Below are 25,387 nucleotides of genomic sequence, written 5' to 3'. Positions count from 1 at the left end.
CCAAAAAGGTACTGAACTTTGACCCAGAGATACCACAACCAGGACTACACTCCAACGGAATCAAAGAAGAAATAAAAAGACCCACAGGTTCACAAATATTTATAGCAACTCTTTCTGGTGGCAAAGAATTGGAAATTAATGCGATGCCCATCAACTAGGGAATGGCTGAACAATATATGGTATATGAATGTGATGGAATATATTTCTGTGCTATTAGAAAGTATGAAGGAAATGTTTTTAGAGAAACCTGGGGTGACTTGGATGAGCTGATGCAGAGTAAATGAGAATTTGGGAAGAAAAACTTACTAGAATTATGCTTCTTCACTTGACTATGAGTATTTATTACAAGGGTTTGGGTTTTTTTTTTTTCCCAAATAGGGAGGATGTTAGAAGAAAGGTAGATTTTTACTAATTGAAAAAAATTCTTTAAAGTAAGTTATGACTAGGAATTAAACAGGGAAAGAAGGGTAGGGAGAGTATTCCTTGAAAATGAAGGAGCACAAATATAGGCAAAGAGACAGGAGGGTTCAGAATGTATTTGGGAGAGGAGCAAGTAGTTTGGTTTGGCTGGAGCATGGAATACATGGACAAAATTATATCACATAAAGTTGGAAAAGAAAGTTTGTGCCAGAACCTGGCAAGCCTTCTATACCATGAAGAAGAGTATTAGAGTTGCCTGGTAAACAAGTGAGAGCTCCTGAACATGTATGAACAAAGTAATGACATAACCATAACTGAAAGTGGTATGAAGGATAAATGGGAAAGGATGGGGGGGGGCGGGGTAGAGGAGTGGGGATGGGACAGTCAAGGCAGGAGAATTTATAAAGAGCCAGACAGGTACAAAGTAGGGTCTGTGTCAGGATAGGAGCAAAAAAAGAGTGGCAAGATAAGAGAAATTTTACAGAGATAGAATTAACAGGTCTTGGTAACTGCCTAGATATGAAAGGTAATGTGACATAAATGCAATGTTGGAAATGTGGTCAGGAAAGCCTGGGTTCAAATCCTACCCTTGAAATTGCTAGTGGTGTGATCACAGGACATCATAAAACCTCATTAAAACTCAATTTCCTTATCTGTAAAATAAGGCAAAAAAAACCTAATACTTAGCCAATTTGGCTGTTGTTGAGGGTTGTGAGACAATGCACATAAATCACTTTGCAAACTTTAAAGCACCATATACATTTAAAATATCATCACTATTATTAATAAGAAGGAAAAACCACCTCCTTCTATTTCTTTATAGAAGTGTAGGATCATGGGTATGGAACACTGCATATAAAGTTAAACCTTCAATATATCAGTTACACTGAACTATCTTATCCTCTTTTTTATTCTTTGTTATTTAAGATGGTTTTCTGGGAAGGGGAAGGTAAACAAGGAAAATGTAGGTGATGTAAAAACAAAAGATATCAATAAAATTTATTTTTAAAAAAGAGAGAGGAATCAAAGATAAACTGACGTTTACAGACTGAGAGGTTGGTTGGCAGTGTGACAAAGAGCACTGATAAAGTCAGAAGGAGGAGCAGGCTTAAGAGAGATGATGAGCTAGGTTAGGTACATACTGAATCTGAGGTGCTGGTACAGACTTGCCGGTGGAGATGTTCCCTATCCTGGCAGTTACCAATTTGAGAATGAAGTTCAGAAGAGATGTCAGGACGGGAGATAAGGACGAGGGAGACTGTTGAGATAGTCATTTGAAGGCACAGGAGTAAATAAAATTCTTAAGGAAGGGGAAATTTAAAGAGAAAAAGGACCTGAACAGATCCTTGAGGAACAACCAACATGTTAACAAATTGGGAAGAAAATGAAGAGTTAGCAGAATCGTTGGAGAAGGAACAGCTGAAGAGGTAAGAAGAGAAACCATACAGGGTGGTGTCTCAGAAACTAGAGCAGCAGGGACCGTACAGAGTGACATTGAAAGCTGTAGAAAGGTCGAGGATGATACAACACCCAAAGTAAAGGATGGGAGGGGGAGGGAAACTAGGCTTGGAAATTAGGAGGTCATTTTAATGACTGAGATTAGTGACCAGTGGTTTCTTCTCTGTTATGACAGAGTCTATTTCATTTTTTGTAATATAACCAATAAGTTCACAAAATCAAACAAAAAGCAGTGGGAGGAGGAGGAACAATTCTTTTAAAATGTCAATAAAATAGTCTATTGATGATCAAAGTACTGAAGTAGGAAGAATGAGATTCACTTTGCTGTTTAGAAGCTTTATTTTTCTGCATTATAGGAGCTCATTCATATGAAGAGATCATTTGTGCCAATCCTTTGAAGGATTTAATGTCTCACAAACGCCAAGAAATTGATTAACAGATTTTATAACAGAAATAATAGTCTTAAGCTATAACAGCATTAACATTTTTATTATTTCTAATAACTAATAATAAATAGTTATTTCTAATAACCAGTAAGATAAAAGTTTTTTAATGCTATTGTATATAAAATCATTTTATCATTACACTCATGAGCTACTCCATAATTTATCTAAAATAAGTTTAGATGTTCTTGAAAGTAAAGAGTAATGGTCAAGGGAACCAAAGTATTTAAAAAATGTTTTCATCCCCTAGCTCACCAAATACCATGTCACTTGAAAACAACGAGCATACAAGCTGCTTCCTTTGCTATTTTGGTAACTTGTAGAATTAAAGTGAACAGTTTATATAACATCTTGTCTCCATAGTAATATGTACTGGCTTTTAGTGTTTCATTTAATGAGCAGAATTTAAAGCTTTTTCCTTTTCTTTTCTTTCCTTTAAAAAAAAATTCCAGCATAAAATAAAAACCTTCCAGAGCTAGCACATTGCCAGCTGTGGATAAACCACAGATAGCTGTGGAGCAGTCTATATAAATAGTAACCTGGTCAAATAATTAGGCTTCTCACCAATTTTAGACTGAAAACTTGATCTGTGCTAAAATCCATCTGATTGTAATTTAAGGTGCAGAACATTATTCCCCTGGAGAGTAACACTGGCCCAGTTCCAAGATATGTGTCTGTGTGTATTTTTCTTTAAAATGCGCCACAAGGGTATTATGATGCAGATATTATGACATGCATTTTGGTTCTCTGTACTGAAGGCCATGAACTTACAAAAACAACAGGCTTTAAAAAAAATGAAGCAAGTTCACAATTTGAATTCATCCTATTTTTGACTTATCTCATTTTTCTTTTTTCAGTAAATATTCAATATTTAAATATTTTGAGATTTGTGTTAATGTTTTATTGGAAAGATTTTAAAAATAGATGCCACCATATTTTTCTTTGATATATCTAGTCTTATTAAGCTATATGTTCCAGACTACAGGAAAACTCAAAATAAAACAATAAAAGGCATGCAATATTACTGGAAAAAGAAGTGCCAAGTTTGTGGCTAACATATTCTTTATGAGTTTAATAAACAAGACCCTATTAGTGGTCTCACCCCTTAGTACTTTAAAAAGAACTTTGTTTAACTGAAGATTCTTAGGCAACACAGTCAACAAAAGGAAACGATCTGGCTCTAGACAAAATCATCCATGTCACTCTTCTGGGAACACTGATGAAAAGAAAAGCAAGCCCGATTTCATCCGCTGGATGTAAGTATGGATTATATATAAATATAATTCCAGTTTATCAGTGAAGTGAGTCATCACAAAAAGTCACTTCACCAGAGTCCAGCTAAGAGCAATAGGGTACCATTCTCCATGGATTTCCCAGAGCAGTTTCCTAGATCACATGTGATGGGATGCCATGATTATAATTCAATAAAATAAAAACAAGTCCTTTGTTCTCCAAGGGCATCTATTACAGCAATAATAAAGATTTAACTGAGAATTTATTTTACATGTGATCATTTGTGTGCTAATCTGTATCAGTATTCATTACACTTGGATACTTTTTCAAAAATCCACTTAACGTGATACAGCAGGTGGAGATTCAGCCTCCAATGCAGGGACATGTGGGTTTAAATGTTCTGTGGATAATGGCTTGTACATGGGAAAGTAAGTCACAAACGCTCAGGGATCCAGGCAACTCTTTAAAACTATCAAGTAGAAATATTTTAAGGATTGTCACCTGTGAAAGACTTGATACTCTGATCTAGATGATGTTCCAAGGCAATTCCAAAGGAACCCATGATGAAAACTGCCATATTCCTCTAGCAAGAGAACTGATGAGCTCTGAATGCAGTCTGAAGCATACTTTAAAAAAAAACTTTTTCCTTTGGTCTGTTTTCTTTTGCAATATGGCTAATACAGAAACATTTTGTATGACTTCAGATGCATAGCAAACTGCTTGTCTTCTCAAGGCGGGGGAGGGAGACAAAATTTGGAACTCAAAATTTAAAAAAAAGACTGTTAAATTTTTTACATGTAATTTGGAAATATTTAATGAAATAAAAACATATTTTAAAAAAGACTATCAGGTATGGAATAGCTACTAATCTATTGGTAGAAATTTCCTCACCTACACTATTTTTTATCAATAAATCATAGGTCCTGACTTATCCTCCCTGTGTCTTCCCCACACAGAAAAGAAAATTAGGTGTAAAAATAGATGCTTTAGTGATCACAACTCTTTGCAGTAAATCTCCTGCTATATGAGCAATCATAGGTAGATAACAGCAATATGACAAATAAGGTATGTCTAATAAATGTAATTACATCAAAAGTAGCGAACAAAACAAACCATCAGGCTTCTTGATAAGGGATACCCTTTGGTTCTGAAAAATATTCTTCTTTCTTTAAAAACCAATAATTTCTGACTAAAATAAAGAATATAAACATTTCTTACAGAGAGTGAAGAACCCTGGTCAGAGAAGTTAAGAGGGCAGAAATAGCACCAAATTACTCTGTGCCACTTACTGCATGGAGACAGAAGACAGAAAGGAACCAGCTGAGTGTGGGATTAGTGATTTTTTAAGAAAAACCACACAAATAACCATTCACAGAAGCAAAGGGAAACATAAAGAAGGCTGTGTCATACCAGGAAAATATTTGGAAAACTGTGAGACAAGCCCAGGGCCCCACTCCTCCTCAGGCAGGCATGGATGGGGGCTGAGAGAGCCAGATGCTTGTGCCTCAAGATGTGCCACTATTGTCTGTTCCAAAGAAACTAATTAGCTTGTTTTCCATGCCACAACTAAGGTGCCATAGTAACACTAGCCAGAGACTGGGGTTGAGAGCAGGAATAAATTAGAAAACAAAGGAAGAATAATAAACCCAACCACACATTGCATGTCTTCCTCTTAACATGCTATAAATGTTGTTTTGTGAATGGATAACCTGTAGCTCCACCTTTCACAGGGTAGAAAAAACACATCTCCTGGTAGGGAAGAGGGAATAAAATCCAGGCTAGGTGTAGGCATCATATCTGTTTACAAGAAAAACAAGGCTTACTTTATAAATGACTATGGTAACAACACAGAGCTACTTACTTAAAACAGAAAAGTATTTGTAATTATAGTGTTACCATATATAACACCATACCAATAACAGCAAAAGAAGCAGTAAATGAGGGTTATAAGACAAAGTACTCTCAAGTATTTAAAAAGGGATCTAACTTCTGATTAAAGCAATTAAATACCTGGATGGAAAAATGAAAAGAAATCTACTTCCCTTCTTTGTCCTACCTATGTAGAATCGGCCTTATTTGAGTAGATATATTGACCTATTTAGAGAATTAACCTTTTAAGAAGATGTTCTCCAAGTTTTTGAACATGGCAACCACATTCACTTTAAACAAAATTTCACAGAAAATTTGAAAGGGACCTCAGTGGTTATCGAGTCCTACTTTATACCTAAATAAGAAGTTCCTCTACTAGACAAATGGTGACCCAGACATTGTTAGGAGATCTGCTGTGAAGGAGAATCCATGACTTCCTGAGAAAAACTGGTGTGTCCTTTATTATGACAGCTGTAATTGGTCCTAACAGCAAGTAGGTCTATGACCTGGGATTCCAAGTCTAAACTTGCCCTTTATCACTGCCATACAATGCCCCCTCTGGTCAAGCAAAGAAAAATCTTAGCCCTTTGACAAGTAGTAGACCTTCAGCCATCTGAAGACATGCACTGCATCTTTCCCTCTATATCCTGCTTAATCTCCCCTTCTTACAGCTAAACATTTCCATTTCTTATAATTTTCACATGATATGAACCCAGTGCCCTTCAGCATCCTGACCACCCTCCTCTGGAGGCTCTCCAGATCATAACCATCTTTTTAGAATTTTGGGCAACCAGAATTGAATACAATAAATTCATACAGGAGCTGATCAGGACAGGATGTGGTGGTACTGTCACCATAAGATAGCATCAGCATTGTTGACTGCTATATTGCACTGCTGAATGATGTTTCAGTCCACTTAATGGACAGCGAATAGAGTTGACACTGGGGCCGGTGCTCTTACTCGCTGTGCTACCTGGCCGCCCTGGTGAAATATTCTAAAACAACCAAATAAGCTTCCTGAAAAAAAATATTAAGAAAGAATTTGAAGAACACATTTCAGGAAATATGAGAAAAAATGAGAATACTTTCTTGATTTCTAAAGAATCAAGGGACAGATTACAGACTGGTAGAATTCAAATGACATAAGCAGAACTGAATTCCAGATTCAACTCTCTCAGACATACTGCTGTCAAACCCCCAAACTACAATTATATAGTCATGCTGCAACCTGCCAAGAGGAACTACATCACATATCTAAAAAACCCAACAATCCAAGCAAGCAGCACAGGATTTTCTACTCAATACAGCAGAGCATGATAGAACAGAATCTTGGATTTGCCAAGTCCCTGTTTTGTTACTTGCTAACCTGTGTGACCTTAGAAAAGTAATTTAGCTTCTTTGTCCTCAGATGACTAATCTGAAAAATCTGGGATTTGGAGTCAGAAAATATTGATTTACTACTCATATGACCTTGAACAAGGCACTTCATTACCCTAGGGATATGAATTAAATACCCTAGGAACTGAATTAAATGGTCTCTGGGATAACTTCCAGCTCTAGATCTATGAGTCTAAGCACAAATAATAATAACAAAATAACAATAATTAACATCCAACTTTCATATAGAACCTTCTATGTGCCAGAAAATGTACTAAGCACTTTACAAATATTATTTCATTTGATTTACATAACAGCCCTGCAAGGTAGGTGCTGTCATTATTCCCATTTTATGGTTGAAGAGAATGAGGCAGTTTTAGTTACTTGCCCAGGGACACACAGCTAATTAAGTATCTAAGGTCAAATTTGAAGTCAGGTCTTCTAGACTTCAGACCTGAATCTCAATCTAAACCACCCATTGGCCTTATATAGGCCTTTATCTATTTTCTTAGACAAATGGTCTTCCTCCTTAGCAGCAGTTAAAAGAGCTGAGATTCACTTTGTCAACCATATGCCCTAGAGCTATAAGATGGTGTGAGTTATGTAATTATCACAATTTCTATCTTTGAAGAGGAAAAACAATTCATAGTGGAGTGCTGGGATATGTCAATGATTTCTAATGAAAAAAGTATAATACACGGTGTGTTGCAAATCAAAGGAAAATGGATCTCCCCCACCTAATCCCAATAGCTACTCAGAAAATCTAAAAATACTCTTCCAAAAGAAAAGACTATCTTTTAGGTCCCCATAAAAACTCCAAATATTTCAAAAGATGAGGTTAGCTAGGTGAACAGTGAATACAGTGCTAGATCTGAAGTTATAAAGACTCATCTTCCAGAGTAGAAATCTGGCCTCTGGTACTTACTAGCTGAGTGACCCTGGGAAAGTCACCTACTCCCGTTTGTCTCTCAATTCCTTTATCTGTAAAATGAGTTACAAAAGGAAATGGCAAATCCCTCCAGTATCTTGGCCAAGAAATCTCCAAATGGGGACAGGACTGAAAGTACTCAACAATACCAAATAGGTGGAGGCTCTGATATGCAAATTAATCATGGGGAAGAAGTTTCCTCTACTGAAGATAAATGAACTGGAAAACTACTAATGACTAAGCAAAGGCTAAATTGAAATTCCACTAGCAAAACAAGATTATTTTGACCAGTCAGACACCAGAAGTATATAAATGATTAATGTAATCATATCAGTGTAATATTTGTGTGTGTGTTTGGGGGTTGTGGAGTAGAGACAACAACTCACACTCAATTAAACAAATATTTCAAGGTATCTCCACAGGGAGAAAACAAAACAGTGGCAGAATTGTTCTGGTCAATAACAAGTGTAAATATAGGGGTGGTATAAATACATTTCTAAAAGTATATGTAGCTGTGCATGGGGAGCCTGGGGGAAGAGAAGGATAAACTTTTAGGTGGAGGTAAAGTATAACAGAAAGAAGTAAACTTCAGTATGATAGTAACTGCCAAGAGTCATCAATTGCATTAAAAAAAGTGAAGTATTTCATCACATTTGTTGTGTTCTGTCTTGGTATGAAGGCATTTAGCAATAATCTCATATTATAAAAGGTGAATTTAAAATCTGTAGAGGAGCCCAAGTGCAAACGTCAAGAGTTCCTCATCTATCTTCCTACAAACTGGTGTTCCTTCTTAGTTGCTGCTAAGAGCTCAGGCTCACCTTATGGACCATAAGACCTACAAGATGGGGAGAGTCTACATAATAACTATAATATCTGTCTTTGAGGAGGAAAAACAATTCATTGTGGATTGCTAGAATGTGCCAATGATTAGATAACGGGGCTGACAAATTTATCTGCACACTGTAATCCCCAAGCATAATAAAGACTGAAGTTTTTGTGTTTTTAAAATTCAATCACAACCATGGGAGATGTTTGGGTCTCATAAACCAGCCAGATGTGAAGTGAAAGTAAAATACAGCATACCTACTTAGTCAGAATGGCAACATACTACAGGGATTAAGCCATTTTCAATTTAGGAATGGGACTGTTTATTGGCAAAACAACATTGATGCAATAAACACTCTCTATCCTTGCTCTCCATAAAAGTGACACAAATAAAGTTGAATTTCTTTATTCTCATGTAAAAAATCTAAGTTACATTTTAAACATCAGTATAAATCCAAAGGATACAAAAAGCAGCACCAGGTGGTGTAATGTGTCAAGTCAATAAGCATTTATGAAGAGCTTACTCTGTGCCAGATACTGTGCTAAACCCTAGAGATACAGAGAAAAGCCAGAACACACTCCCTGCCTTCAATGAGTTTATAATTCTAAAGGAAGAGAAAGACTTTTTGGTAGGTAAGTTTTGAACTGAGTCTTTAAGGAAAATCAGGGTAATTAAGATGTGGAAAGGGGAGGTAGTAAGAGTTTTTCAGACATGGAAGATAGGACAAGGGCAGTGTATAAGTGACCTAGTTGTTCTGCCTGTTCTCTGCTGCTGCTGCTACTACTACTAGCTGGTATTTCTTCCTTGTTTCATGAATTCATGGTGTATAAGTGCTTTTTGATCATAACATAGTGTCTCTTTACTAGGCCAATTGGTGAATATAAGCAAGTTACTCAAATTCCCTTGGTCTCAGCTTAGACCTATAAAATAGGAAAGGGAAAATGGTGCTAGGCAAAGTAAGATCTAAACTCGCACCACTTCTGAAAGTTTCTACAGATTACACTAAAACTTGTTTAGTCTTCAATTAACCATCATCTTATTTTTCCCCTAATATTTAGGAAAAAATGTAAAAAAGACAAAAAAGAAAACTTCCAAGAGATATGCTGAGGCTAGAACATATTCAACCCAATGGCCCACAATTTCTACATTTGCATCTATAGTACTCCCTCTACTAAGCAGAATGATGTATAGGATGACCTTGGAATGCTTTCATATCAGTGAAGCCAAAATTCTAATCAATAAACTGGATCTACTAAGACAGGATACTGTACTAACAGATCTCAGAAAGGTATTTTTTTTTTATCAAGTATTGAACCAAAAAATGTCCTATGGTCAGTCATTTAGCAAAGTCAAATACAGATAGAGTCCTTTCTCTGGACAAAGCACAATGCTGTTTTGAGAAAATCATAGGATCATAGATTTCATTTTGGAAGGGACTTCAAAGGTCATCTAGTCCAATCTCCTCAATTTACAAAGAAGAAAACTGATGCCCAGCAATGGTAAACGACTTGTCCATGGTAGAGGAACTCTCTCTACTACATAAATGGAAAAGTCAGGATTTGAAATCTAGTTTTCTTAATAAAATTCAGTGACTCCCCATCCCCACCCCAATGGTATCTTCCTTCAGATACTACTTTTTATATTCACTCCATATATCTTGTATGTACATAGTGATTTGCATGTTGTCTCCTCCAATAAGAATGAGCTCCTTAAGGGATGGAACCGTATTTTTGCTATTCTTATATCCTGGAGACTTTTCACAGTGTTTGGCACATAGTAAGCCTTTTTACACTTGTCCACTGAATGTTTGACTATATGATGCTGTCACCCAGAATACTGGTTCCTGCCCCATAGAAGTTTATAAATGAGTTGCTAATAATTTGTAGTAAACCAAAAGTTGAATTTTTGTAGCTTCTCGTCTCGCAAGAATGTTGGTGAACTAAGGTTTAATAGACTTGGAAGAGGTGAGGGAATAGAAGAGACAAGGAAAGTCACAAACAGTAAGTAAAATAAATCTAAGATAAATAATGAATCTATACATTTTTTTCATATGAACTTCAACAAAATTAAATAAGCAACCATTTTAAAAAGATTAAGAATAAATTCATTTGTTATGCAAAACATGAATTCCCTTTGTGCCATTATTATTTCAAAGTAAGAGAGAATCTAAATGATCTTTAAATATCAACACAAGGCTTGCTCTTTTACATTGTGTCTTCAAGGGGTTACTTAATGGAGTACAAATCATTGATTTCTCCCCAATTCCAACTGGACACAGTTGTTTTAAATCAGAGCACAAGGATGGAAAAAATGCAACTATTTCTCTGAGTAATGGTTTTGGCTCTAGGAAGTTTGCATTGTTTATTTTTATGAAAGTATCACTTTATAAACTGGAAAATGACTAAGCTTTCTACTATTGTTTTATCATTCTAAGTGGCCAACATTTCTGTTTTTGATAAAAGCCAACTTTCAAACCATTTTCTATAACATGGAAAAAGGCTGAACTGTCAGTAAATATGATTATATTGACCCTGACATTTTCTTCTAAGATGCTGTCAGCCTGTCAAAAGCAAAGCATTGCTTTCAGACTTGAGTGGCTTTTTTGTTGTTGTTGTTGCTGAAGCAAACTCTGATTGCTGCCATATTAGTATCGAGCGGATAACAACAGTAGCAGGAGAAGACCTGCAAGTACATCCCTTGACATTAAATACGAAATCGCTTCCCACAAATCGTTCATTGACATTTGAAGCTTTGTATCCTAATTAAAAACAATTTCCCAGGTAAGTCATGCATCATTTAGACATTAATTGTTAGACTCCAGGCTTTCCTTAAGTTAGGAAGGTCACACTTAGAATACTTCCTTCAGGCAGAAAAGGTAGGAACTGAAAACTGAATTTAAGATTGAGATGTGAAAAGATGGGGTCAGTTGCCTGCTATTAGCCCTGCCACTGTGACTTTCAGCCTTTCCAGAAAACCTCAAAGTCTTCATGAAGAGGGCTAGGCTAGGCTGCTCCTCCAGGCTCTGCAGAGAACAAAAGGTAGCGATAGGCTTCCCAAGAGGCAGCTCTAATAACCTGCCTGGCCAGAAACCTAAAACCTGGATTAGCCTCACTGCTGGGCTGGCATCACAAATGAGGTGTTGTACATACAATTAGAGAATCAATGTTAGAGAGGAAAGGAAGCTTAGCGATCATCTAGCTCATCCATCTCATTTTACAGGTGAGGAAACTGAAGCCTAGGATAATGAAATGACCTGCTGAAGCCAGTGAGTCAGAGGTAGAGAGAAGAATTCTAATCTTTTGAATCCGAGGCCTTTCCGTAAGATCACTTCCACTCACATAAATACCCAAGATGTGGGTTTCCAAAGGATAAAGAATCAGAGAAACTTTCTATTGAAGAACAAAAAGAAACAACTCCTGGGAAGAACCTTGCTTGACATGAAGTTTAAATAGTTTGGGAAAGGCAAACAACATCCAAATATAGATTTCAAGCCAAAGATTAATGTAACAGTACAGGGCAGATGTTTGAAATTATAATAAATTAATAAATAAACTTGAAGATAATGAAAATCACATATGCATAAGTAGTCCCATTCTATCCCATTTTCTTGAAAATTTTGGCTCCTTTTTCATCTCCACTCTCACTCATCTTCAGTCTCTCCCCCTGTCTACTGGTTCCTTCTCCATAGCCAAAAATATGCACACCTCTCCCACCTTCCTCAAAAATTCTCACTTGATCCACCCATCCCTGCTAACTATCCTCTCATCACTCTCCTGCTTTTTGTAGTGAAACTTTTCTACAATGTGATTTTCAGCCTAATCATTCAATTAAAACTGCTCTCTCTAAAATTACCAAGAGTTTCTTACTGTCAATCTAATGGACTTTTCTCTGTTCTCATCATTCTTGACTCCTCTGCAGCCTTCAACACTCCTGATAACCCTCTTTGCCTTTACACCCTCTTTTCTCTAGGTATTCATGAAATTACTTGATCCTGGTTTTCTTCCCACCTATCTGATTGCCCCTTCTTAGGCTCCTTTGCTGGGTCAGGTCAGGCAGAATAGCCATGGATATTCCACAGGGCCCTGTACTAGGCCCTCTTCTCTATTTCACGTGGTGATCTCATCAACTCTCAAGGCTTTAATTATCATCTCCTAGATACTGATACTCAAACCTAATCATTTAGCCCCTATTCTCTCTACTGACTTCCAGTCTTAAATCTCCAGCAGCCCATTAGACATCTCAACTGGGTGTCCAGTAGACATCTTGAGCTCAACATTTCCAAAAGTAAACTTTTTCCAAATGTAAATCTTTCTCCTTGTCCTTCCAAATTTTGCTATTACTATCAAGGACATCATCATTTGCCAAGATTTCTAGGCTCACAAGCTAAGTGTTATTCTTAATTCTTCACTCTCTCTCACCCCACCATATTCAATTTGTTGCCAAGGCCTGTCAACTTTAGCTTGGTGACATCTCTTGCATATGCCCTGTTCTTTCCTTTGCCACTGCCACCACCCTTGTGTACCCTTATGTCTGGACTCTTAAATAAACTGCTGTCTGGTCTGCCTGCCACAAATCTCTCCCTATTCACATCTTCCACTCAGCTGTCAAAGTGGTCTTCCTAAAGACCAGATGTGCGTATAATTCCCCCTTCCTCCCTCAATAATCTCCAGGGGCTCCATGTCACCTCCAGAATCATCTGTAAAGTCCTCTGGTATTCAAAGTCCTTAATAACCTACCTTTCTAGTCTTTTTATACTTCATCACTCTCTCTCCCCCCACTCTCTTCAGTCTAGGGACAATGGACTCCCTGCTGGTACTTGAAGAGCTACACCCTCTCCTAACTGGGTATTTTAAATGTCCTCCATTCACGGAATGATTACCCCTCCTCATATTTACCTCCTAGCTACCCTGACTCCTTCAAGCCCCAGCAAAAATCACCCCTTCTACAGGAAGCCTGTCCTGAACAGTGTGAATTCTCCTGCCATCCATCTATTGATTACATCCTATTAGGCCACATATAGCTCGTTTGTACATCATAGTTTACATGTTGTGGACCCCATTAGATTGTGAGCTCTCTGAGGACAGGGACCATCTTGTGCCTTTCTCTGTATTCCTAGTGCTTAGCATAGTGCTGCTTGCCTCATACTAGGTGCTTGATAAATGTTTATTGAATGGTTAGAAAAGACTACAACAGTTACATCCGACCTGGAGTCAGAAGAAACTGATTCAAAGCCCGGCTCTGATGCTTACTTGTGGTGTGACTCTAAACAGTCACTTGTTCTTTGTGGGTCTCATTTGGAATTGTATTAGGTGACCCCTAAGTTCCCTTCCAGTTCGAAGAATATGGTTCTAATTTTTCTAATCCTGAATCTCTTATCTATAATCATGTTAATTATATCACATGCGGGGGAGAAAATGTACCCTTATACACTAAAGATGTGAATACAATTTGAAAACAGAAAAGAAAGGAACAGGATTCAGCATTACCAGTTTCATAAAACACAAATTACAAAATAAACCCAATATAATTTAAAATTAAAATTAAATTAAACAATGCCACCTTTGTTGTTCAATTGTATTTCAATTGGGTCCAGTTCTCTGTGACCCCATCTGGGATTTTCTTGACAAAGACACTGGGGTGATTTGCCATTTCCTTCTCCAGGTCATTTGAACAGATGAGGAAATTGAGGCAAATTAAGTGACTTGTCCAGAATCAGACAGCCAATAAGTGCCTGAGGCCAGTTTGACTCAAGGCCTGGTGTTCTATCCACTGTGACACCTACCTACCCTACCTAATGGCAAATTTCATTTGCAAAAAAAATTTTCATAGAACATTGAAGTTGGAAAGACCATAATCTAAGAAATCATTTAAGAAAGACTTGTTGGTTCTTAGCAAACCAGAAGTATTTCCAATCTTATTCCATAGCTGGTTCAGTTTTCATACAAACCAAGGAAAGACACTCACTATGCAACAGGTGGCCCAAGAGTACAGGAAGAAATAAATATTTGTAAAATTTTTAGGTATATACCAAAACCTAAAGTCATATAATAAAAAGACTGAGTATTTGATTGAACATCACTTGTAATTCAATATAATAATTTTTGAGGAAAGCATATTTTATTGCACCCAAAAGTATACTCTTAATATTTGACAGCTGTGGACAAATTTCACAATAAGTGGCAAATGCACTTCTAATGCTTCTCACTTAATGCTGTACAGACCAAATTAATCAACTATGAGTGGCAGAATTCATAAAGCCTTTTCCCCTGCTCCAACACTGCACTGCATATGCTAAAAAACTAAAGAGGACAACAGAAAGTTGCATGCTACAAAAATTGTTTGCATCAGACTACTCTGAGCATTAAGGTTACCATCAAGTGCTGAGAGTGATTTCTGCAATGGTGTGGGATAATTCGGCTGTAGTTGAAATCTGGTTATTCTACATCTCAGTTCATCCCAAGCTTATTGATCCCAGAACACTTGATTAAATGGGTTAAATGATTTTTAAAGTCAGAGGTTAAAGAAGCCTTCATTTCCTAGTCCCATTCATGACTATTAACTCATCTATTTGCAAGAAAGAAATTTTGCTGATGGATAGTAGAGAAACGGAATGTTCCCAGAGTTGAAATTGTGTGAGTCTAAGTGGTCATATTAACTCTCTCCAGTCCACTATTCATTACACTCAATGAAGATGTAATTTACTATGACTTCATTAAATTTTGAGTTTCTCAGTCTTGATGTAGGAATATATTTAGAACAAGACTTCAAATTACTGTAAATAAAATAAGAGGATGAATATAAATCTGGTTCTTTTTTACTACAGAGAAAGTGCTTAATTAATGCATTAATGTTTGTTGAGTTGAATTGAAAATGAATTTAATACAATAAAGAATATGTTATGATAAATAAAGATCCCATGTTATCATTATGAACACGTCAAGTCAGATTAACTATTTCTTAAGGTTATTCTACTAGTAGATCAGAGAAATGCTATAGATATAGAGGTTTTTAGTAAAGTATTTGATAAATTATCACATACTTATTCATATAAAAAGTTGGAGAGAAGTAAACTATGCTATAAAATATTTGGATGGATATTAAGATAGGTCTTTGTCATTGTACTGCAAGTGCCTAATTAATGTGTGTTGAATTGACTTGAAACAACTTAATACAACAAAAAAGACATCTCTGCAAGTAAAAATTAAATGGTATACTCAGAGTGCTCTCTTTAGTGTTTCAGTGACAACACGGCAGGAGGTGTCAGTGGAGGGTTGCAGGGATCTGTTTCTACTTGTCCCTGTGCTACTGAATATTTATATCAGTGACTGGATAAAGACAAAGATGGTATGCTCATCAAATGCACAGAAGGCAAAAAGTAGGGAGAGAAAGCTAACATGAAGGATGGCAGGGTGAGGATCCAGAAAGATTTTTACAGTTTGGGGCACTAGGCTGAATTTAAAAAGATAAAATGCAACAGGTGTAAACATAAGTTCCTATACTTGGGTTCCAAAAATCAGTTTCATAAGTATGATACAGAAGGCAGCACTTTGAGAGAGATCTGGGGGTTCTGGTGGACTGTAAGACCCTCAACCAAGAGTATAATGTGGGAGTCCAAAACTAATGTCACTAGAGCTGTTATTAAGAAAGACACAGGGGGTGGCTAGGTGGAGCAACGAATAGAACACCGGCCCTGGAGTCAGGAGGACCTGAGTTCAAATCCAGCCTCAGACACTTAACACTTACCGTGTTTCCCCGATAATAAGATAATGTCTTATTATTTTTTTTGGACAGAAAAACACCAGAGGGCTTATTTTAATGAACATTGACAGCAATTTTAATAAACAGGTAAATGTGAACAAAAAAATGTACCTTTATTCAATAAGCAAATCACTGGGGAAGAACAGGATGACACGCTCACTGCTGCAGCTCTGATTGGATGCAGCTCGGAGCACGGCGTGCGTTTCACCTGGGGGGGGGGGCGGTGCATACAGAGGGTACCATAATGTAGTGTGTAGCTCAGGGGATTACCTTCACTACAGTAGCAATCTCGATAGGGCTTATTTTCGGGGGAGGGCTTATTTGAGAGGAATCTTACACAGTAAGGGGAGGGTTTATTTTCAGGATAGGTCTTATTATCGGTGAAACATGGTACTAGTTGTGTGACCTTGGGCAAATCACTTAACCCCAATTGCCCTGCCCTCCCCCTTCCAAAAAAGAAAGAAAGAAAATGAGGCAAACAGGATTAAGTGACTTGCCAGGATCCCATAGCTAGTAAGTGTCTGAGGCTGCATTTGAACTCAGCTCTTCCTCACTCCAGGCCCAACACTCTATCCACTGAGCCATGCTAGCTGCCTCAAGAGAATAACAGATATCTTTAAATAGTTAAGGAGCTGTGATCTGGAAGAGAGAAACAAATTTGTTCTCTCTGGTCCGTGAAGTGGTGGAAGTAAAAGAGAGGCCTATTTGGGAACAATGAGAAGACAAACCCTCTCAGACTTGGAGCTGTCCAGCAGTAAGCTATCCTTCACTGGGGCTGGTTCTTGGAGGGAAGTAATTTCTTCTGGTAAGAGTTTGGACCAACTGGCCACCAGAGTCCATTCTACCTCTGACACTGTGTGATTCTTTATTACTTTCTCTGATGACTGCTGAAGGAGTCAAAGTAACAATACTGTGGTGATGTATTATTTTTGGTATGGTTTTAGAATTTAATGAGAAAATACTGGTAAAGCACTTAGCACAGGACAAGTGCTTAACAAATGCTTATTCCCTTTTCTTTCTTTTAAGAAAAATATTTATTTTATTCTGAACTTAAGAAATAAGACAAGCATTTCCATAACATAGTAGAAAAAAAGATGCTTGTACATGAACTCACAAATTTGTTATATACAACTTTCTAGTATTTTTAAATACATAACAGAATTATCACATCACTTTCCTTTCTTTTCCCTTTTTTCATTCCCTCCCCCGCTCCCCTCACCCCCTAGAGAGGGCTACCATTAGACACAAATGTATGTGTACATATACACACATACAGCTATTCTATCCATACTCCTATTTATCAGTTCTTTCTCTGGATGCAGATAATGTGTTCCTACATATAACATTTGCAGCTAATTTGAGTACTTATTATAGTTAAAATTATTTAGTCATTCAAAGTTGTTCTTAAAACAATACTGTTGTGTTTATACAATGTTTTTTTTTTTTTTGGTTCTGCTCATTTCACTACTCATTTTTTTATATGTCTATCAACGTTTTCGCTATTCATTCTTTTGTGTAAGACTATCCATGTGTTTTTAAAGATCACTAAGCTCATCATTTCTTATAGCACGATAGTATTCCATCACAATTGTATACCATAATGTGTTCAGCCATTCCTCAACTGACAGGCATCCTTAAAATTTTCAGTTTTTGCCACCACAAAGAGAGCTGCTATGTTCTCTTTTCTTCTTTTTTTGTTCCCTTTTATTGATTTGTGATTTTTATTGCTAAATAAGGTGATTTCTTCTGAAGAATACTAAAAGCACAATAAAGTCGATAAGAACAAGTACTGATTTAGTCATTAAAGTTAAACTGACCCAACTCCAAATCTTTGAGTGGAGAGGTTTGGGGTTTATTTCTTTGTACCATTAGGGTCTGGTATACTGCCTTATATTTTAGTAGACAATTGATGAATAAATGTTTGTTAAATTTAATTGAATGAAAATCCTAAATTCATTCAGTCAAAATCAAATCCACAATAGAAAGAACTGTCATTTCATAAGTGAACAAAAAGGTTATCCTCCTGATATTGTCATCTTTTTCTTCCAGCTGCTGACTAGTAACAGTTCCTCCATTAAGTAGCAGATCAGGAAAGAGGTTTAACTTAAGTAGCATAATTGAATCAATCATTAATAGTTCTTAAAGAGTAGGTAGGTAGAGTGGTCAAGAAAGGCATCATGTTATTCATTTCGGCTGACTGCTTTCTTTCAAATTTACAGATAACTTAATGTAGTAGATAAAATCCTGGTCCTGAAGTCAGGAAGATTTGAATTCAAACTCTGTCTCTGACAATATATGAAACTGAGTAAGCTACCTCACCTCTCTGTCTCCATTTCCTCATCTGTAAAATAGGCATAATAATATCTATGGTAGCAGTTATTGTAAGTTAAGTACATATGGAAATTTGAAGTATAATGTAAATATCAGTTATAACTTATTATAATTTGTTGATTTTAATCTGGTGAGGAATTCTTGACATTTAATTGAACAAGAATTTATTAATCATCAACTGTATACTAGGCATTATGATGGAGGTAGAAAGACACGACTTAGAAGGTAACAACTGAGCTTACTCTTGAAGGGAATATTAAAAGGAAGGAAGGAAATCCAAGAAGTGAAGGATGGAATATCACATACAGAGATTAGCAAGGAAATCAGTTGGCTATAAAGTCAAGTTCATGAAAAAAAAAATAATGTGAAAACTGTCTAGAAAAATAGACTGGGGATAAACGGTGAAGGCTTTAAATGCCAAACAGAGGAGTAGAGAAAATGGGAAGCAAATAAAATTTCTTGAGCAAGAAAGTGATATAGTCAGATCTGTAATTTAGGAAAACCAATTTCATAGTACCAACTCTTTTTGTAGCATTTGTGATTTCTAGGGAACCATAATTTTTAACTTGTTTTTGAATGAAAACTCTCAACTCTGTAAAGATATACACAAGAGTTAAGTATTAAACCAAAGAATGTTGAAATTACTCGACAATTAAACTCATTTCACATGCCAGAAAGGTTATGCTTAAGATTTTGCAAGCTAGGCTTCAGCAATACATCAATTGAAAACGACTAAAAGATCAGGCTGGTTTTTGAAGAGGCAAAGAACTAGAGACCAAATTGCCAACATGCACTGAATTATATAGAAAGCAAGAGAGTTAAAGAAAAACATCTCCTTCTGCTTCATGGACTGCACTAAAGACTTTGTGTGGATCACAACAAAAAAAAATGCAGCAAGTTGTCAAAGAGATGGGAGTACCAGACCATCTTACTTGTCTCCTAAGGAACCTGGATGCAGGTCAAGAAGCAACAGTGAGAACCAAACATAGAACAATTGATTGGTTTAACATTGGGAAAGGAATATGTCAACGCCACATATTGTCACCTTTTTAATTTATATGCAGAATACATCATGCAAAATGTAATGGTGAATGAATCAAAAGTCAGAATAAGACCACAAGGAGAAATACCAACAATCTCAGATATGAGGATCAGATATTCTGACAGCAGAAAGTGAAAAAAGAATGAAGAAGCCTCCTGATGAGAGTAAAAAAGCTGGCTTGAAGCTTAGCATAAAAAATCCCCAACACTAAGATCTTGGTAATTGGTCCCATCACTTCCTTTCAAATAGAAGGGAGAAGAAAAGGAAGCAGGGTCAGATTTTGTATTCTTGGGTTCAAAGATCACTGCAGATGGTAACTACCAATCATAAAATTAAAAGATTCTTGTTCCTTGGGAGGAAAACTGTGGCAAATCTGGACAGCATACTATAAAGTAGAGACATCACCTTGTCAACAAAGGTCCATATAGTCAAAGCTATGGTTTGTAGCAATGTATGGCTTTGAGAGTAGGACTATAAGGAAAGCTGAGTGCTGCAGAATCCACACTTTTGAACTGTGATGCTGGGGAAGACTTTTGAGGGTCCCTTGGACAGTAAGGAGATCAAATCACTCAATACGTAAAGAAACTAATTCAGACTGTTCAATGGAAGATCAAATAGTGAAGCAGAAGTTTAAATATTTTAGTTGAATGAGAAGACAGGACTCTATGGGAAAGACCCTGATGTTGGAAAAGATTAAAGGCAAAAGGAAAAGGGGATGGCAGAGGATGAAATGGAGAGAGAGTGTCATGGAAACAAATTGAACTTGGAAAGATTTCAGGAGATAGTGGAAGACAGAAGGGCCTGCTGTGCTATGATCCATGGTGTCACAAAGACTCTGCCATGAGTGAACAACAACTAAAAACATGCCATTATTATGTATGTTTCATTATTTTCATATTGGGAGGTAGTGTGAGGGTCAGGAAAGCAGGACTTTAGTCAAACTAGGTTTAAGTTGAGTCAGAAAATGTGCAAAAATCTAGAAGTATACTAGACATATACAATGCAAATAGGGGTTCTTAACCTAAGGTCATGAACTTAAAAATTTATTTTTGATAACTATACTTTGATATAATTGTTTTCCTTTGTTGATGTTTTATTTAGTGCATTTAAAAACATTACTGTGAGAAGGAATCTATAGGCTTCACTAGTCTGTGAAAGGGATCCATGAGACATTAAAAACTTTTGGTGCAAATAGAAGGTAATGTTAGAGGATAGGGAGGGGGAGAAGTGTAGAAGGGGAAAGTGGAAGGACTATCAAAGATCTGAGAAAAGGTGGGATTTGGGATAATCATGAAGGAAGTCAGAGAAGTCAGAAGGATGAGGTGAGGAGAGAGAAAATTCAAGGCAAAGGGGATAGTGAGGATTTGGGAGAGAGCAGCAGAATGGGAAATGGATTGGAGTAGGGAGAAACACAAGGTAGGGAAACCAACCAGAAGGCTACTGAAATAATGCAGACATGAGGTGATGATAGCTTGCATAAAGGATGGTTACCACATGAATGGAGAGAAGGGAAAATATATATGAGAGATGTGAGGGGAGAAATGTAAGCCTTTATGAGAGGCTCAGTAGGATGAGAGCAACTGAGAAGCCGAAGATGACATGAAGATTGTGAGCCCAAGTGACTGGAAGCATGCTGGTGCCCTCAACACGAACAGAGAGGTTTGGAAAAGGAGATTTTGAGGGAAATAGAGTAAGTTTGAAATGTCCTTCCAGTTTGAGAGGCCCAAGCAGCAGTTTGTGACACAAAGCTGGTACTCAAAAGGTTCATGCTGGATGTACAAATGTGGGAATCATTAGAGATTATGATGGCTAAAACTACCAGATGGGGAATTTCTACCTAGGGACTATGGTCTTCATTTTCAGTAAAGGCTTGTAAATTAAAAAAAAAAAGATAACTATACATATATATATATATATATATATATATATATATATAATGTATAAAAATTATAATATATTGCCAGAGGGATCCAGGACATCAAAAAGGTTTCAGAATTCCTGGGAGAAAAAAAGAACAGGCCCAAGATAGATTCTTGGGGGATAATAACTGTGAGTGGATAAAGATCTGGCAAAGGAAATGCAGAAACTGAGGCATACAGAAGAAGGGATTTGCTGGGACTAAAACCAAGAGTCTTTAACTCTCAAAATAATTCAAAGAATCAATGAATGAATAAAAAAGAGACTCCAAAAGATTTCTTGTAGGCATCAGAAACACCGTAATAAAACATGATTGTACAATACAACTCTGCATTAAGGTGCAAATGAGGGTCTGAAATATGGCCCTGTTTGTACCTTTACATTTGAGAAGAGCACAAAAAGGATCTGGTATCTGCGGTATTACCTAGGTGCAATGAGAGTGTGTAGAAGCCTGGAATTTCCACTGTAATTTCCTTTCTTTTGTAGGATTAAATTGAATTCATGCTGTTGGTGTAGCACTGGCAATTTTTTCTTTCTGTGGTTAGCATAATTCTGCACTGTCATTAATTACATAATGTATACCATATGTTGGATCCATTCAATTTGGGTACATACAGCATATTTACAGAACAGCACTGATAAAAATCAATATTGCCACGAATGCATAAAGAAGCCTTTCTTGCTTGAAATATTGTTTTTATCTAATGTGAAAGCTCTTTTCTGAACATTTTAGAAATGAGCTTATTCAAAAATGACTCTGGATTCAGATACCATGGTCTTGAAAAGAAGTGAAGAGAAGGAATGTTAAATTATATGGCTTATGATGGGCCAAATGGTTCATTTTTAGAAATACTGGATAAATGCTCTAATATTTTTTAAAAGCTGGCCTATATATGATTGTATTACAAGATAAAATCACTATTGGCTGTATGTGTATCAAAAAAAAAAGCTAGTAAAAACTTGGATCATTTTACATGATTTTAAAAGGTCTCCTAAGAGAGCATTTGCAAACCCCAGTATATTATTTCTGCATACACAAGACTTTTCCTTCCTGACATTTTGATGGTTTCAATGAATTAAATGTAAAAATAAGCCTTGGAGGTTTGAAAAAAATTCTATTTTAAAGTAGGACATGGATAAAAACAGAGATCGGTCTAATTCTGTTAATAAAGATTTTGTATGTAGTTAGTTAGGCTACCAGTTAATTAAATAATTAAATAAAAATAAAAATTAGAAGACAAACAGCCACTTTATTTTGCTTGCATCTCAACTATGGCAGTACTTTCAGGTCTCAGAGTATCAGGGCCTCAAAGGGAGTACCAGGAAAGTAAAAAACTAATACACAAAATATTTTACTCTAATAAACAGCTGAATGAAAGGATTCAGACAAATCCATGACAAAGTTAAGCACATAATTCAAACAGGAATAAGGATGAGTGATAAAGGATGAAAAGAGAATTCAGTTGGTCTACTCATTATTGTTCAATCAATGTGCATGTGTATACTTCTGATCTGTGTTCATAGTAGGCCCTAGAAGGCAGAAATCCTGTATATGGAAAATGATGACACAAATTTCAGTCCAACCTAGAGAAAAGCTTCCTAATAATTAGAACTACCCCAAAGTGGAGCTGCCTTAAAATGTAGTGGATTGTTCACCATTGGAGATCTTCAAGGAAAGTTTAGATGAGCAGGCATAGGTAGGAATTCTGTGTGGGTGAGATTAGATGATCCCTGAGGTTCCTTCTAACTCTGAGATTTTGTGATTCGCCTTGCTTAGAATGGCAATGTTTTTTCTCTTCATTTATCCAAGTTCTATTTATCTTTCAAAGTTCAGCTCAAGTCTTATCTCTTTCTCTATGAAGCTTTATGTGACAATGCCACGCCTTACGGTAACCACCTGTACTCTGAAATCTTTTTTTTTTTTTGCTTTTTTGGAGGGCAATTGGGGTTAAGTGACTTGCCCAAGGTCACACAGCTAGTTTTTGTGTTAAGTGTCTAAGGCTGGACCTGAACTCAGGTCCCCCTGACTCCAGGGCCGGTGCTTCATTCACTGCACCACCTAGCCGCCCCTGTACTCTAAAATCTTACCGAATTTATATCTGTTATATATGACACTTAGGGAGAAGTATGTCATAGGGAAAGAACACTGAGCCTGGAATCACAAGATGCGGGTTCAAATTCCAGCTCTGCCATTTACTGTGTGTCCTAAACATGAGTTTTTGTTTTAACATGTGCAAAATGGGCAAGATATACTGTACTCCCTACTTCACAGGACTGTAGTGATCAGCAACTGAGATATTTTATATAAAGCACTATATACAGGTAAGCTATCATCATCTATTAGTTAGAAGTGATCACTAAGTGGGCAGTTTCCTAGTGATGAGTTTCTCATACTTAGCCAGCAGTGCAAGACAACATGGTATTTCCAGAAGAGCAACAGGGTTTTGGGTCTGATAGCTTAAAAAAAGGTTTCTCACTGTACCTTCCCTGTAATCAGATGACTAATAAGAGAAAGGACCAGGGTCTGATCCAATGCATAGTAAGGCTGTTTTCTTCACAGAATTGGTTGTTTCCCTACTCTGAAACCATGGCTGTGAAACAAATAATGCCTACCAGATGAAATATAAATAGATTTTAAGATGGCTTCTTGATTAGTAGCTGATGTAGACTTTTCTTATAGTAACTCCCTAGTAGGTCTATATAAGGATTTTATAGGGAAGGCAGAAAATCTCCTACTTCCAGGGATTCCTTCCGGGAGTGATAGGGGAGGAAAGAGGCAGTGATCACCTTCATTCAATTTTATAATAAGCGAAAAAATGGCATATTTTTTTCTTTCAAATCATGTAATACTTAAGAATTCTAAGTAGGGGCACAAATCATCCTGTTAACATTTGATGAATAGAGGTTGTTTCATTCTTTGTATTTGTACCCCCTGTACTTCTTACAGAACCTGACACATGTAGGTATTTAATAAATACTTCTTGATTTCATTTTTGGGTTATCCATTATACCCTTCTTTTCATGTAACTTTTATTTTACTTTTTCAATTTACAAACAAGTATGTTTTCTTCTTTTCACCTCCCGATTTACAACTGGCAGAATCCCCCACAAATTCTAGCACAGGCTGTCTTTCTGTCTGACTGACTTGGTATCATCCTATGTTTTGTGTTCACTCCCTCACTTCCATAAGACAGAGTGATTCATCATGCTTCATCATCTGTATTCTGGCACTATGACTGATCACTATACTAATTAGAGTTTTAAAGTTTTTAGAATTGTTTATCTTTACAATATTGTTATAATTGCATAAATCATTCTCATAGCTCTGCTCATTTCATTCAAGTCTTCCCAGGTTTCTCTGTATCCCATCCATTTGTCAGTGATGTCTGCTTTACTTTATTCATTTTCCCTCCACCTCATCTTGTTAACTCATTTTAGAATTAAAGTTCAAAACTCTGAAAGTTCAATATAAGTCAACCCAACAAAGTGCCTACTATGTGACAGCCACTACACTGCCCAGTGTGTACACAAAGACCTTCCAAAAAGGGAAACTGAAATAGTAGAAAGGAATGCTGACATTTACAAATGTGATGACTTACATTATTGTGCTGATTATAATCACTCCTGCTCCCATATGGCTCTCTCATTAAGAGTCATTCAACTCTCTCCAAATATTTACAACTTACCAGCCACTGGGGTAGGTTCCTTAAAGGAGCACACTAGGTAGAAAGGGGGCAAAAATGTCTTTCAGAATACGGGAAACAGAATTGTGCTGTTCTGTCTGC

General features: G+C 36.7%; 1 protein-coding gene and 1 long non-coding RNA gene across 5 annotated transcripts in view; one reads left to right on the top strand and one right to left on the bottom strand.

Annotated features, from left to right (window-relative positions):
• The window catches only part of ADK (adenosine kinase), a 647,588-nt gene that overhangs the window by 160,059 nt on the left and 462,142 nt on the right, over window positions 1-25,387 (bottom strand). The window lies entirely within an intron of this gene.
• On the top strand, window positions 1,203-12,066 carry LOC138146410 (uncharacterized). 2 transcript variants are annotated; one of them, XR_011164472.1, is made up of 3 exons: window positions 1,203-1,847; window positions 10,466-10,554; window positions 11,774-12,066. It is a non-coding gene; the product is annotated as an uncharacterized lncRNA (long non-coding RNA). The 2 variants fall into 2 exon arrangements; XR_011164473.1 differs by having other exon boundaries at window positions 1,203-3,577.

The sequence above is a fragment of the Petaurus breviceps genome, unplaced genomic scaffold (genome assembly GCF_028583685.1).
Source record: "Petaurus breviceps papuanus isolate PSGF00001 unplaced genomic scaffold, PetGlider_PUasm1.0 90762, whole genome shotgun sequence".
NCBI lineage: Eukaryota > Metazoa > Chordata > Mammalia > Diprotodontia > Petauridae > Petaurus > Petaurus breviceps.
The sequence above is the reverse complement of the archived record's forward strand: the minus strand, read 5'-3'. Positions and strand labels throughout refer to the sequence as shown.